Source organism: Varroa destructor, unplaced genomic scaffold (genome assembly GCF_002443255.2).
Source record: "Varroa destructor unplaced genomic scaffold, Vdes_3.0 BEIS01000001.1, whole genome shotgun sequence".
Taxonomy (NCBI): domain Eukaryota; kingdom Metazoa; phylum Arthropoda; class Arachnida; order Mesostigmata; family Varroidae; genus Varroa; species Varroa destructor.
In genome coordinates this window covers 23711069-23723764 of record NW_019211454.1, presented here as the reverse complement: position 1 = coordinate 23723764, position 12696 = coordinate 23711069, and the positions used below count along the sequence as shown (strand labels likewise).

The window sequence follows — 12696 nt, the reverse complement described above, 5'->3', positions numbered from 1 at the left end:
GCCTTTCGGTGAATCTCGGTATTTGCTTTCCATAAAATATAATATTCAATATAAAACTAAGCCAAAACATTCTGGCTGTACGAACCATTTTCGGTGCTATACAATTACGAATGTAATAATTATATCGCTCAATTAGTAATGGTAGTATTAACTGGGACGCTAGTCCACCATTTTTAACTGAAACAATCATTATTCTGACACAACTATCGTTCAGAGTTAGATAATATCATATCAAAGGCCTGCGTGACGACCATCATTCATCGATAAGATGTATACTATTACAAAAACGTATCAAAAAAGCAGCAGCAGCGGTATGAAATAGTTATTCTAGCTTTGGCAAATAAGGCACACACTAGGTCTTTCCATCTTCCCTAGGACCAGCTCGTGAGAACGAGTTCCATGTAACTCAGGCGCCACATTTTCGACGAACGTTTGTTTGTTAAAACTATATCATTTGTGAAAATATAAAAATATTTATATGAAAAGCTGACAGGTTTTTTCCTGAAAACCCGAGGACACTGAAATAATTACATCGAACAGGTTCAGTCGTGCGGCGATGTTATTCTAAAGAGGGCTGCCCTTTCTCTATTCGTTGTGCCCTTTGCAGTTATTCAGTCTGATGCATCACGCCGCAGCGTGAATGAGCACCTCTTTTCAAGATCTGTATTTTGACTTATCAGTGAAGATAACTCGATTGCTTAAAATAATCAGATTACCTTAACTACGGCGAAATATATCTATGTTACAGCTGAGCCAATGTCGCATCAAGAATGCTAATTGCTCTGGCGGAAATGCACGTCAGACATTGAAAATAGGTGCGTGTTTATAAATACTCTTTTACCCAATTCCGTTTATGTTATCTGGCAGGAATATATTGATATATGGAGTGTATGCGAAGATCCCGCAGGCCTTCGTTTTGCAGCTAACTTCTGAATCCTTAGCAGACGGTGTCATCGCCCCCTTTCTCGTTTCAGGTAGCCGAGTAGATTGACATCGTCATAATCATCCCTACTGGCCAGTTGATCTGTAGTGGCAAACAGTCCTGATCGATGCCCCACTGTAGCTTTAACCTTTCGGATCTTTTTGGGGGGGCTTAAATCATACAGAGCGCACGATTTTTTCACGTGGGCCGGCTAGAGAATCTGGACGAATAGGGAACCATCCGCTCGGGCGACTTAGGGCGCGTTGGACTTGCATACGCTGACCGGCGGCAAAAGTTAATTACCTGTTTGGTTTTTAAATTTCGATCGCCTGCCATTACGTATGCGTCTAGAGTAAAAAAAAATTGTTACATTCCTACGGTTGGGCCCTTTACTTGAGGCAAGCACTGTCTAGACAGAACCTATTGGTGCTGGGTACCACTGAAGATACAGCTTCAGTCACTGCCATTCGTACAACGATGAACTCGCCTGCCGCCGTACTTCTAGTTCGTACTTCTGCTAAATGAACCGCCGCTTTTCTGTGCATATAAGAAGGACTCATAGGTGTGGATTCTTCGGGCATCCTAAAGAAGTAGCTTTTCGGCAATAGTAAAACTGCAATGAATGTAAGGAAGTTAAGGTACCAGTGCAGACGCATTCGTCGATACTCATGTTGTTATAAAGTACTGTAATAGTTTTCGTTCTGATGACTGCAATAAAGTAGAGACAATAGATACTAAGCGACAAAAAGCTTACGTGACCCATTAAATTTTTTTGTCAAAAAACTACGATTTCAAATAAAAATTTACGTTGTTAGCCAAGTGCAACCAACAAATACAAGGCTCAAAAATTCAGCGAATACGATGTACTCTATTTTTGCTTAAAAAAATTGACTTCGGCAGAAAGAACTCGCTGCTCCGTAACCCTCAGCAGCCACCTGTTGCACGGTGCTTGACCTGTGTAAAGCGTCAGGTCAACCTTCTTTCACAAATTCGATCAGGCGTCTGTCTTTTCTATAGACACCAGTATTAGCTACGTTTTGTTTGAAAGAAACATATGGCATTGTTAACTAGAGTATCCCTGATGATAGTACATTCTTAATTACGGGTCTATATCCGTGCACGATTTTAAATGTTAATTATACTATAAAGTCCCAATTGAAGCCTGCCTATCAAATTCTGCCGACTCAGTGGGACTGACAGCAGCGATTATTAAGTCAAAGTGTAAAAGAATTATATTCAGTTAACTATATATGCTTTGCTAAAGATTTCCGTAGGTTGTATAACAGTTTTAGTCCTTACATTAACGTAAAAACTGGAAACATCCGAGATGATTTGTAAATGACAGCTTTGTCCATTATGTTTGGCAATCTTTCCTTCTTGTATACTTTCAACAAGGCCGATCATCCGGTTTATCTTTTATTTATGTGTTCCTTAATATTATTTAGTAATAGACTCCTGAGCATCATGTCGCCGTGTAAGTTTGCCATCCGAAATATATATATATATAGTGGCCGGTCCGTTTTTGCAGCAAACCAATGTTGATTTTGAATGAATAAGACTGTCAAAATTTCAGAAATGTCCATATACACACACGCGATTCGCGTTACAGGATGTTTTCTATAAATGATACTATATAACAGAGTTTGGTAGGTGTGTTTATTTGTGTATGTTGGCTTCAGCTAACGCGTTTGTTGTATTCTATGTCGTTGTTGTCAACGATGTGTTACGAAAGAACTTTGTTAGCGTAACACGTAGTTCAGATAAAACGATACTGTCAACATAAGCGCCACACGTGTATAGTTGCGACGGTGGATCAGAATCGGCATGGATAATTACCTATAATACGTTATAAGTACGGTCATTACACAGGTTTCAGTGCGGTGGAGGAACGGAACTAACGCTCTTCCTATTCTTTTCACCTTCAAGAGTTTTGATTAATCCAACATAACATAGAGCATCGGCTTCTCTAGCTATACCCACAGCTTTCTAACAAAACGGAATATTCTCCCTTTCACTTTGTTTGATTAGACATTTCTCTCTCATGGTCTATAATACAGTCCAGCCACCAGTTCAGCCTACCATGTATTCAATTAATGTTTGTTCCGAAGTAAATAAATTGCCGCAGGCCCATTTGGCTAGATTATAAAAGTGTATCCCTTTTTTTTTTCACACTTCAATAACACCGATTGTTTTCAATAAATGGCGTTAAGCAAACTTCCGTTTATCGAGCCCCGTATTTCGTATATGTATGGCCTGTCTCAAAAGCTGATTGGCATTGTACATTAGTAGGCGATATATAAAATCACTGTTGATTTACGATAGTACTAGCCCAATAGCGTCACTGTTATACCTTTAAAATGATGATATAATGCCATAGAGTTAGTGTATGAAATAATATAGTTTGTTTTTTTTCATTTCAGATCAAACTTGATAACAACGACGCACGCAAAATACTAAGAAATCATCTGTTAGTTGGGTAAGACGGTTGAATACTGGATTATTATAACGTACACCATTGTGATAACATATCCCGTATGGAAATAAATCTCCTGCTCCTTGAGAATCTGTGAAATGGAAACTGTTCAGGAGACCTTTAGCGTACCTTTTGTATATCCTATATCTATATATATATATATTGCACCTCTTGTGTGTATATATACGCAACAGACGAGTAATAAAACTATCTATTACATGCGGAGGATGAGCCAAATAGATCCACAGAACAAAGCGTGCGGTTGTGCAGTAAGGAACACCAGTAGTATTAATGCACTGCAGCCAGCGACTACCACGGTCATCGTAATACATATCTATGAGGAGCTGTGAGCGCGGTGTATCGAGAGGATCCGAATGAGTCCCGGTGAGCGAGTAGAACTACTGCCTGTTCCTGCTGTTCAGCTTTGGCGTTGCATCCGGCGGCAAGTCGCGTCTAGTCGAGTGAAGGAAGGCACCCCTATCTGAAGGCTACGAGTTATACATGGATGTCGTCTGTGTACATATAGTACTGCATCTCTTGATTGCCGACTCTATACGCTGTATTTGCTGTGGCTGGTCTTATGGGAGCCGCTCGGCGGCGGTGACACTTCGATGCTTCTCTTGAGCTACCTCTGCTATCGACCGAGTGCGAGAGAAGCCCAGTCAGCGAACCAGCCAAATAGGAAGAGAGAAAGCCAGCTAACCTACCTGACTGTTGGCCGACCATCTGTTCTTGCGCGGCTGCTCTATCCTGTTCAGATCAGACGAAACAACAACGGCAATTCGACCCTGCGGCTGCTGTCGCCGCTGCCGCCGCCGCCGCCGCCGCCGCCGTCGCCGCCGCGCGTACCCAACGGGAGAACCGCGTGCAGAACACGGCACTAACATATGTTGCCTGCTGGCGCTCCAGCTCCCTGCCTGTCTGTCTGTCTGCCCTATCCCGCTCAACTGTGCGTATGCTGCATGTGTTTGTATACGAATGTATGTGTGCAGTTACGGATGGAGTCGAGCGAGCGAGCGAGCGAGCGAGCTCTCCTCAGACGCTTTTATCCTCCCTGTCGATGTTGTCGTCATTTCTATCCTTTGTCTGAGAACAAACCAAACCGAGCTGCCGCTGCGGCTGCTGTTACTCCTATCGAAGCTTCAAGGCAGCTGAATGAGAGGCGAGGCGATGGCCGACCAGCGATAATCGTTGCTTCTAAAAGATCCGTCGACGAAGCGAAGGCCTCTGCTGGTTGCCTCGATGGCCGCTGGATTGCATGACCGGCCATTTCAACTGCTCACGAACACTGGGTCCTAAATTGCCGCCATTCCTCACCGGTCTCTTCAGGTCTACTTGGTAATATAAATTCATACAGTCTCTAATGAGGTTTGTTCATTCCACAACTGGTTTTGATGCCAGAATGCATAGTTAGCACAGTTCGACAACTAGGAAACGATTTATGGAATATGCGGTTGTTTTTCCATTGTCTCACAAAAGAGAGCGCGCTATTTCATAATACGCACTTGTTCTTCAAGACACGTCCGTACGCCGAGATGTGCCACACCGTGCGTTGTGGCGTGCCCATAATTGCACCAACTGCTGTAGAGATATCTACGACCGTGGCATATGCTAGTTCATGCAGGGTCCAATAATATTTCAATGCAACAGCGACACTGTGGCTCGCTCAGATCCAACTTTTCGTGTACAGGGCACGGGTGTCCTGTATAAAGCACGTACAGGACGCGTATTCACAACTGGGAATTTAGACTCCGCGTGTGGTCATGGAGATGGACAAAAATAACAGTAGAAGGGAACAATAGGCGGGTCGGCACCGATCAACGATCCTATTAATCGTCGGAATCTCCAATCACCCGACCGTGTGGCGTTCTCGGCTTTTAACTTCTTTCGTTCTGCCTCTCTGCTACGCTAGTCGAGTTCCGCTTAAAGGGGCCGGCAAGCGGGTCACTGACAGAATGTCAAGGTTTGACTGCTTGACATCCCTGTCCATCTGGACCTTGCCTAATGTATGTATGTTAATAGGTATCCGTAACCAGTTACCGAGCTACTCCACAGGGAACATTTATCAGCGAGCGCAACATCGAGCAAATGTAAGACTAAAAAGAGCAAAAAGAAGCCATCATGTATAATTCTACTACTGTTTCGTAAACCATTTAGCTGAGACATCTAAGAAGGGTAAAGCAGTTAATACTCGGATGTCAAAAACTGAATTGGTGCCCATTTTAATTGGAACTGATCCGATCTGATACACAAAGTGTTGTTCTATAGACCAATGGCCCATTGATAATTTCCAACAAGTTTTTATACGAAACATGCATATAGTGAAAGTTGGTTCTCCTCGTACAGTGAAGGCTGGTAGAGATTTCAGATACAGGGACAAACTTAAATTGCGAACGAGCAACTATGAGAGTAATAATAAAATGCCTATTCCGTAATAAAAACCCGGTTGCCTTGCCACATCTGACATTAACCAAGTGCCAGCTTGAAGTAGCAACTTACTCGGCCATGTTCAAGTTTAGGCCACTAAGCATGCGGAAAATAAGAACAACGGGAGTCATAACGGATTAGCCGTGAGACCTGTATATACTTCAGTGCTCAGTGGTGAAACGAAATTTCACGATAGTCATTTTTGCTATACCATACGTGCATGCATTCGCACTGATCTGAAGACTCTAGCTGAGATGATGGATAGAACTTACATTTGTTTCTTATACATCTATGGCATAATTTATCCGAAGATTTCTCTAGAAGAGTAGTTAGGTTATGGGTGTCCTATTTTGCAATCCATGACACTTTTATATTCTATTTATACACATACATACATTGCTATAAATGTCCATTGAATGGCAAAGGTTGGATCGCTGTTCGCAGTAACAAACTCTAGGTCTTACGCCACAATAGCACTCGCGCATGCCAGAGTTATCTATAACCACGAAGAAAAAGTACGGTTCATCTTAAACGTAGCAATTTTATTAGCTTGAAGTTCATTAAGGTTTCCGGCGAGGCCAACAAACGAACCAGGCGCCATGAAGCCTGCAAGGTTATCGAATTCATTCGTCCTGTTACTTTTGTCACATTATCGTTCCGACCTACCGGACGTCCCGATGCCGTCTTTCCGTAAGGTACTCACAGTGGGCTAGTCCAGGGAGGTGCGGCAATCACTTATTACTTCAATCAATCTTCGTCTAGCATAGAATAAATGGTTGAATAATTGTAAATGAATGGTAAATCATCTACATAATGTAAATTACTATCATAAAAGCGTAAAATAACGCAATACGGATGACCTTTGTAACGTAGAGGTGGCGTCTATGATGCTTATTTCAAATGAATAATATGTAATTTGTGGTAGCGTTAGTATTTAAATGGAGGGCCCCCCCTTTTTTTTTTTATCTATCTATTAATTTGTTCGAATTAGTGAAGATTCCTATTATTTCCTAGTCATGGAATCAACTTGTAAAAAGCTTTTGAGATCTTTCATTCATCCGGCTAATAGCCGTCTAAATTGCTTGACGTTTAAGAGTCACTATGCGTAGTATCCATCACTGTGTATTTCTCTGTCTCCAATAGACAGTACTCAGTGAGAATATACTAGACAAGTCACAGTTCAGAGTGAAGAGTGTTGCTAAATATATAATGCGTTATTCGACCTAAACTCAAATACAAAAATGTTCCTAGCCTCGTACATATCTTTCTATAACTCTTAACTACCTACCAAACCGTGTTTCCCATAGCGACAGACTTTAATGACATCAGAACGGGGCTAACGGGTACGTTCCGGTGTATATTATATACGTAGACAACGTGCGCGTAAAGTAGGTTTTGCTTTCCTACTAGCGTTCTTAATCTACCTTTTCCTTTCGAAAGAAAAAACACAACCAGCGCCCCCGACGGTGCTAGCTGTAATGTCGTAGCTCCTGTTGTCGTCGGCGTACACAGGCGATGACGATGTTTACCCACACACACGCCAGCGGCCAGCAGGAGTTCGCCCTATTCCTTCCCTTATTTTTTTCTCGTATTGAACGCTCTTCAGCTTGGCTGTGGCCGGTTGAGCCTTTCTTCGTGAATGGGCTGCCGTGTGAACGGAAGAAACTAGCGACTGTAAATGCCGCTACAGGCGCATAACCGAGAATCAGTCCGAGAGCGGTCGGGCGACGTCTGCTGCGGGTGAACGAGAATGATACTTTGCTACGGCATTCAGGCGTCTGGGGTGGTGACGGCGGCGGCGCGAAGGAAGTGCGAAGACCTAGTGGCACTAGTAGTTGCCAATTGCCGCTGCGTGAGCTGCTGCTGAACAGGATCACGAACTGAGGCTCAAAGACTAGCATGCTCAATACGAACAGCTATGAACTTCACAGCCATGATAGCAGTAGCAATGGTGGTTTTATGCATGCAGCAATAACGCCAGCGACAGAAGCACTCTTCAATACCTCGCAGACTACGCCAGCTTCGGGGCAGCTTTCAATGGTTTGTACGGCAGGCTCTAGACAAGTTCACCAGGCTTCGACAAAGGCCACAAGCAACAGGAGTGGAAAGAGCTGCAGAAGCAGTAGCAGCAGCGACAGACGTAGGCTTCAAACTAGACTACGATAGCTGACTGCTGACAGAGTTCTCGGCGGCCTAAAAACCTAGGGCCAGAAATAAGTGTGTATCTAATACTGCACATCCATGCTTCGATAGAAGTAGATAGGTAGCTCTAATGAGAAGCACTCGTCCAGCACCTCACCAGCTACCTAACAGCAACAGAAGCTCTCGCAGTCGCCGTAGCTGTCTCCTGACGGCATCGGCCGTTGTCGTCGCCATCGTAACTGCTGGAGTGTGAGTACTCTTTTTGCCAGCTGGCAGAGGGAAGGTCCTGTAATGGTTGGGACCGAACGATACTGATGCTGGTGCCGATCGTGTTGATCATGCTGATGCCAACCCTTGTTCCGGCTGTTTCGAGTCTTTCCTGCCGCTGTTGTTGTTGCGACGAGGTTGCGCGAGGAGTCCCATGTTAGTGTGCTGCTCAAATATCAATACATTTACTCTTTGTGTGTACTCATATGCCTTCAATAGGTTGCGGCTGATGCCAGGTTAGGCTAGACAACCGAGTCATTTTGTTGGGCTGTGCCGACCGCTAGGTAGATCCAATTCTCGTAGCTACAAGCCGTACCTCCAATAGTAGTACTATGCAGATAGGAGACAAATGCTAGGTACCAGTTCTCGATCGATGTGTATCGCCGTTGAGGCAACGGTGGCGGGGATTGAAAAGGGAAGTGCGTATAGCACATGGAGTAAATGACTCCATGTTATAGAAATCTGGCTCTCGAGCTATTTGCTCGTATTGGCATATTTACATTGTCGATTTCTCGTTGTATATTTAGCTGGCAATATGACGATAACCGACGAGATTAAACGACGGAGTACGAAAGATCGAAATTTTATTGCGTTACATAGACAGACGCCGATATGGTATTCGACCCCTTGCTGTCAACGAAAACGAACGTATCAGAAAACCACTTAAAAGGCTTAGTTCGCAATTTACTTCACTGCTGTAAATCTATAAATCGCTAGGATAAAACAGTACTATTTTAGAGCGGGTGAAAGACAACTATATCTATTTAAATAGCGGTTACTGTCTACGCCAGCCACGCTTACAGACGACGCACTAAAGGCGTCTAGCCAATGTTAATGGAATGACTTCTTCTACCAATTTTGATAAGTTAACTTAGTCGTTTTAACTTAGTCGTAGTTAACTTAAAACACTATCTGTCAAATGTATCCCCAGTGAGCGTGTGTGAATTTTGCCGTGCGCGCTTTAGCATCAACTTCTCTGACGAGTAAGAGTATTTCGAGTCGTTTCCAGCGTTGCCTCTGTTCTTCGCGAAGTCGCAAACGAAAAATCTTGAAAGGCCAATTCGCAAGAGCGGCAGGGTCATTCGACATCATCGCCGCACATCGAGATCAGCTTCTCTAAGGACATTGTTTCCCACTCGACGTAGCAACGTCTTGATAACTTCAAAAGCTGTTTGTATCCAATATTTTCACTGCAATACACAATCGAGTTTGTATTAAGTTACGCCAGAAGTTGGTGGTGGCTGACTGGCCGGCCATTCCATTGTCATGTTCAAGAAAGCCGGCCCGATGGCACATTCATTGTACATTAATTTTTTATAAATAAAATACTTGCTGAATACTCACATTTTCGTAGTAAAGCGTAATCGTTTTGCGGGGTAGATTTTTCATCGATATGTGCTTTTAGAATACAAGTGGCCGCTCGAAATACGGCTTTTCGTCAACGCAAAATGCAAATTCTGCGATGTCATCAAGCCTCTATTGACCGCTTGTTCATAAGCGAAACGACCATAGGCCACTGGCCTATCCTATGTAACAGAATAAACACAGTGCATGATTAAAAGTACTTTAAATCGTTGCGATCCAAAATAGGTTCGGGAAAATTTAGTAAAAAACATTTTCGGAAAAATGAGCGTTTACTTGATTTATATCGAAGTGGGTAAAATCTACCCAAAACTGTTTATGCAGATCAAATATTTCGTCATAATATTCAATTATATTTCACTTTTTTCACGATTGAAAACTAAAGCTATTTTCAAGAAATCTAGTCAGCTAAAATTCTTACACATCAATGGTTCTCGACAAAATTAGAAATCTACGAAGTCACAAAGGCCTATTTTGGTTTCGAACAAACGCATTTTTTTACATTTTCTGATTAAACACTTCATTAGTTAATTTGCTCTATACAGAATGACTCTATACAGACTTCAAAAATTCGGCAAAAAAACGAAAATAATTGCTTTTTCGGTTCACGTAACACTTCTGCAAGCGGGTTAAGTAGAGGTCTGGAAATTAATTCGGCCGTGAAATCCAATAACTGTGACAGATTTAAGTTTTCAAAGTTTAATTTATTTCTCAGAGACGACACCTGCAAAGCATGCAAAAAGGTTATACAAAAACCAATAAAAATCGTCAACAAAAAAAGAGTTAACAAGATAGCTGAATTCAATGATGCTTTGTTTATATCTACAAATTGTGTAACGTTTCTGTACTATCGGCAGGATTCGAAGCAGCGTCCCCTTCGTTACCTTCATGCTAGGCCAAGCCAGTGAGTTGACGACCAGCGTCAGTTACGTCTGAACCAAATATAGCAAAACGTTGTTTGCATTTGTACTAACGCATGACTCCAGATGATCGAATATGTACTTCTCCCGTTCACTCGTTTTTCCAGAACAGCAGCATACGATGCTTACCGATGTATGTAACTCATTTTCCGCCTGTGACAAATCAAATAACCGGTTCTAAGAACTTCCGCATATGTGCATATACACGCGTGGAATGGAATTTCTGTTAAAAGTTCGCGGCAAACAAGCAAACGGCCCCATGGGTCACGCTGGCGCAGTCATGTTGGTTGGACTGACCCTGCTCGTACTGTGGCGTAGGCCTCGAATAGTCGAAGCTCGTAAGGTTGAGCTTCAGTGCTGAAGCTGTAGGTCATCTGTTTGTCATAGTATCTGCGTTGCTCCCCCTGCGAAGTTAGTAGTGCTAGGCTCGCACAAACCAGCACGGAGACAGGCCAACGTGAGAACCCGCCTCTCGAAGCCTTCGTGTCCCTTTGTCTATACACAGTCGGCAGATCTCTGCTTCTGTCCTATATTGAGGCTCAACGTTGCTAGCCTCCAACGAGGCAACGGCGGGGAGGCCTTCTCCTTTTAGCCTCACAACAGCAACAGGAGGAGCAGCTTGCGAAGTAAGATGAAGAGGCGCCTCGAACGAGTTCCATTGTATTATTATGTGTAGCTGGCTGGCTGGCTTCTGGAGCATCTGCTATTCCCCGCTTGAATTCGCTGCTCTCAGGCCTCTCTGCACTCTCGGGAGCGCGAGTGAGCTCTGTGAGCTCCGCTGCTTGCCGCGGTGTGCTGTGTAGTCGTCTGGTCCAAGTACGCCTATTTTCTCATAGACACGCAACCAGCAGAAGCCACAGGATTGGCTGGCTAGCTGGCGTCTCCAACACTAGTAGCACCGTGAATGATCCTACGGATAAGGCTTCATGAAGGAAGGCTGTCGGAAAATCTTTCATCCGCCATCAAATAACATAGATATTTCTATGTGCACCTTTGAGCAACAGCAAGAGCTTGGGCAGCTGAAGACTTCGTTCGGCAGTGCTCGAAACGGAGGAACTAATGCAACTTCTGTTGATCCGTCGAGTCTCTCTCTGATGAGATCTCCATGAGGGATCCGGCAGAAAGATGACAAGAACCGTCGGCGTTCGAGAGCAGATAGACTCTATATATACATGAATGCATCGAACTGCAGAAGCTGAAACTCATTTGCAGAGCCGAGCTGACTGCCATGTGGGGTAAAAGCAGTCACACCAGCATAGAGAACCCAAATCAAAATTCAGCAGGGGAGAGAAGGGCTGGACGATCGCTAGAGAGCAGAAGCAGCAATACCGGTCTCCTGCCTCGATCTCGTGGTGAAAATACAACCTTGTTCGAGGCACAAAGCATATACCTACTGAAAACGGCTGGCGACCAGCAACCCGTGTGCTGCTTGCTAGTTGTACTGTGCGACCTCGAGGACGGGAATCACAAGAAGAATCTGTGAAATCAGCTGGCAGGCGGCTTGAAGACCGGTGGAAGCCTTAGGGCCCGAAATTTTAAAGCTTTCGACCCTTTTCGGGTAGGACACATGAAGGCCGGTGTCGAGCTTCATCGTACCGGGCGTAGGCTGAGCATCATGAGACACAGGCGGATCCTTCGAGTCATATCTTGTAAATTATACTTTCACAATTGTACCCGGTACGTTAGTTAAATTTTATTTGTATCGAGGTTACTTGAATATTTATTCGTTGTTGCCAATATATATATATATATATATGTATATGTTAACATTCATTCATTTAAGGCTTTTTTAAAACAGAATCGTTATCTCCACTTTTGACTACTACTTACAACAAATTCTAATGCTATCATTGTTTATATGAGATGTCCAAAGAAGACCGTTTTTTTTTGCACTTCAAGCGAAAATATTTGTAATTTTTCGAACTTACTATTTTACTCGAAATAAATAGAAACTATATCACATGGGATGGGAACATCGGTCAAGATGTGCTAGAATATATAAATGTACAAAAAAAAAGAGGATCCAAATAAAATTGGTGAATTAATATGTCAATGTGCACTGGCTAAGTACGGAAAATGTAGCAGTAACAAGAGTCGTATGGCGAACGTATTTGGTAACAGCGTGGTCAAACAGGAGCAGCAAACACCAAAAAAAAGAGATAAAATTATTAAAAAATACTAAC

At 43.3% G+C, this 12696-nt stretch overlaps 1 long non-coding RNA gene across 1 annotated transcript; it reads right to left on the bottom strand.

Moving 5' to 3' along the window:
* Positions 1–4349: 4349 nt before the first annotated feature.
* LOC147758410 (uncharacterized) lies at positions 4350–12428 on the bottom strand. The gene is made up of 2 exons (XR_015322877.1): positions 9576–12428; positions 4350–9421 (listed from the first exon to the last, which is right to left on the bottom strand). It is a non-coding gene; the product is annotated as an uncharacterized LOC147758410 (long non-coding RNA).
* Positions 12429–12696: the final 268 nt, after the last annotated feature.